At 49.5% G+C, this 3,682-nt stretch overlaps 1 long non-coding RNA gene across 1 annotated transcript; it reads left to right on the forward strand.

Moving 5' to 3' along the window:
• Positions 1–474: 474 nt before the first annotated feature.
• On the forward strand, positions 475–3,062 carry LOC117868654. The gene is made up of 4 exons (XR_004643688.1): positions 475–692; positions 1,321–1,661; positions 1,778–2,094; positions 2,393–3,062. It is a non-coding gene; the product is annotated as an uncharacterized LOC117868654 (long non-coding RNA).
• Positions 3,063–3,682: the final 620 nt, after the last annotated feature.

A 3,682-nucleotide genomic window follows, 5' to 3' on the forward strand; every position in this document is an offset into this window, starting at 1 on the left:
GAGGAGACACCACTGTTACTGAGATAAGTGTCCGTTTTCCTGAGGGTTCTGCTCACGGCCCATCTGACTCCAGGTAGGGACACCCCAGCAGCTGGGGCTGGGTTTGTAAGAAAAGGTTCCTGACTAGCTGTGGTTTTGAGGGAGACAAGGTCCCCGGATCGGTGTGTCCTCCGCAGGAGAAGGTTAAATCCATGAGGATGACTCCAGGTGGTGAGCTGCTTGCCTTCCTCCTGTGTTTCTCTCTCTCTTCTCTACTGTGTTGGACAACACACACTCTCTCTATCTCTCTGTCCTTTCCTTTTCTTGTCCTGTGTCCCTTCATGGCAGGCGTGCTAGGTATGCATCCCCACAGGCTTGGTCTTGGGAGTTATGAAGAAGTAGGAGGGGATGAAAATCATGTGGTGTAGCGAGAGTGGAGTGGAGACTGTCGGTGTTGACTCGGTCTCTGTTCATCGAGTGGGGCTGATGTAGATGGAATGGGAGAGGGAGGCAGGGATGAGGGCAAGATTTCATGCACTTTCAGAGCTTTGTGTATTACTGGCTTATGCATGGCTTTTGCAGCTGCGCTGGCAGAGGACTTGTCCAGGAACCCTACCCAGAGGAGAGATCTCAGAAGCGGACCTGATCAGCCTGAACATCCTTCTAAGCAGACATGAACAGTCCTCAGCTTTTTCCCTCCTGTATAACTGGCTGTGAGTAAACGGTCAGTGCTTGGAATTCCTCATCTGTACTTGCTGTAATTTTCTTCAGAGACCATGTGCTTCCTCGTTGAGTATGGGGCTCTGTAGGATTAAGGCTAGGGAAGGGACCAGAGTCACAGTTGCCAACTTTCACTGGGTAAATAAGCACCCCAACTTTCAGAATAAGCCAAAAATCAAGCTAATCCCATTTCAAAACAAGGCCAAAACAAGCCAATCCCTAAGAACCCCAACACTCTATGTGACTAGATTTATACTGGTGTGGAGTCTGGGACTATGGTGGGCCAACTGTGGACCCCTGACTCTCTTCCCCTCTTTGCCTCTGCTTGCCCCTGATTGCCAGGAGCCGATCAAAAAAAACTCACAAGCCAATTAAGCCAAAAGCAAGACCAATTTCTACATATTTTTCTGTGGGTTTGGCATTTCTGTCCAGAGTCTGCCGTGCAGAGTGGCTTTTTCGGTTGTTGTTGCAAGGGATGCTTTCTACTTTTTGTCCTAAATGTATAATGGGAAGAGGGTTGAAGGCAGAGCCCCACCGTGCGGGAGAGGCGGAGGGAAGAGCCTACAAGACATTGCCAACTGAGATGGTAACCGATTTGTTTTCCCCCCTTGTACTGTTTAGTACCAAGGAAAAAGAAGTCATTCGTCCGTCTACTGCCCTCAAACAATGGAAAGCGAGCGAGAGCAACAAGACTGTGAGCGTTGTTGATGCGATGCAAAAGCCGTCCATCTGGGAGCGGAACAGCCACTGCTGTCAGTTAGATAAGTGTCTGGTTTGGTGATTGCTCTGCTCACGGCCCACCTGGGTCCAGGTAGGGATGCCCAATTAGCTAGGGCTGGGTTTCTAAGAAAAGGTTTCTCATTAGCTGTGGTTACTAGGGAGACAAGGTCCCCATTTCAAGGGGTTACTCATTATTCTGTGTCCTCTGCAGCAGACGGTTGGATCCAGGAGGATGACACCAGGTGAGTTGCTTGCCTTCCTTCCGTGTTTCTCTCTCTCTTCTCTACTGTGTTGGCCAACACATTCACACTCTCTCTCTCTCTGTTCTTCGCTTTTCTTGTGCTGTCTGCCTTCGTAGGACACGGGCAGGCGTGTTAGGTGTGCATCCTCCCAGGCTATGTCTCGGGCACCATGAAGAAGTAGGAGGGGATGAAAATCATGCAGGGCTGTGGGTGTGAGAGTGGAGGCAGGTATTGGAAGATTTCGTGCACCTATAGTGTTTTTGGCAGTGATGGCTGTTCTATGGGTTATTTGCTGTTCTTGCAGAGGCCTGCTCCAGGCCAGTGGAGCAGCACCAGATAGAGGAGGAGCATCTGGAGGAAGTGGACCTGCTCAATCTAGATGTTTCACCTGGCAGTGGAGCTTAAGAGCCCTCTCGTGATTTTGGAGGAGCAGGTGTGTGTGTTTGTGAAATATTTCTCTATCCGGTATCTGCATAGTGAGGTGCCTCCTTGAGAGCAGAGAGATACTTCTCATTTCTATAGGATGGGTCCTGGGGAAGTTAGAGCTCTGCCTGTGGCTGGTAGTGGTCTGGGATTGTCCCTTTCCTGGAGGGTTGTAGCTCCTTAGGAGTGAACAGCCTTCTAAGCAGACATGAACAGTCCTCAGCTTTCTGCCTCCTGCATAACTGGCTGTGAGTAAGCGGTCAGTGCTTGGGATTCCTCATCTGTATTCGCTGTAATTTTCTTCACAGGCCGTTTGCTTCCTTGCTGGGTACGGGGTTCTGTGGGATTAAGGCTGGGGAAGGGACCAGAGTCACAGTTGCCAACTTTCACTGGGTAAATATGCACCCCGACTTTCATAATAAGCCAAAAAACAAGCTAATCCCATTTCAAAACAAGGCCAAAAAAAGCCAATTCCTAAGAACCCCAACACTGTATATGACTAGATCTCTCCTGTTGTGCAGTCTGGGACTGTGGTGGGCCTGCTGTGCACCCGATGCTCTCCCCGCTTTGCCCCTCCTTGCCAGAAGCAACAAGCTACAACAAACAATAAGCTACAAGCCAAACACAAGCCTAATTTCAAAGTTTTTTTCCCCCACAGGCTATATCTCGGGTGCCATGAAGAAGTAAGAGGGGATGAAAATCATGCAGGGCAGTGGGTGCGAGAGTGGAGAGGTGGCTGTCGGTGTTTACGTGGTCTCTGTTCATCAAGTGGGGCCTATGTAGATGGGATGGAAGAGGGAGGCAGGGATGAGACCAAGATTTCAAGCACTATTAGCGCTTTGTGTCGTGATTGTTGATACTTGGTTTTCGCAGCTGCTCTCAAAGAGAAATTGTCCAGGAGCCCTATCCCGAGGAGCAAGTGGACCCGAGCAGCTTGGACATCCTTCTAAGCAGACATGGCCGGTTTTGTTCAATATCTTCATTAATGATCTGGAGGATAGGGTGGACTGCACTCTCAGCAAGTTTGCAGATGACACCAAACTGGGAGGAGTGGTAGATATGCTGGAGGGTAGGGATAGGATAGAGAGGGACCTAGACAAATTAGAGGATTGGGCCAAAAGAAACCTGATGAGGTTCAACAAGGACAAGCGCAGAGTCCTGCACTTAGGACGGAAGAATCCCATTCACTATTACAGACTAGGGACTGAATGGCTAGGAAGCAGTTCTGCAGAAAAGGACCTAGGGGTTACAGTGGACGAGAAGCTGGATATGAGTCAACAGTGTGCCCTTGTTGCCAAGAAGGCTAACGGCATTTTGGGTTGTATAAGTAGGGACATTGCCAGCAGATCAAGGGACGTGATCATTCCCCTCTACTCGACATTGGTGAAGCCTCATCTGGAGTACTGTGTCCAGTTTTGGGCCCCACACTACAAGAAGGATGTGGAAAAAAGTTGGAAAGAGTCCAGCAGACTCTTTACAAGTGTTTTCTCTCTCTCTTTTCAGTTCCTATTGATTTTGGGTAGATGAGAGAATGACCAACCTGTGGCAGAGACCAAAAGGAGCAGCCACCCTGAAACCATCCAGGGAGATGGAAACCA

The sequence above is a fragment of the Trachemys scripta genome, chromosome 21 (assembly GCF_013100865.1).
Source record: "Trachemys scripta elegans isolate TJP31775 chromosome 21, CAS_Tse_1.0, whole genome shotgun sequence".
NCBI lineage: Eukaryota > Metazoa > Chordata > Testudines > Emydidae > Trachemys > Trachemys scripta.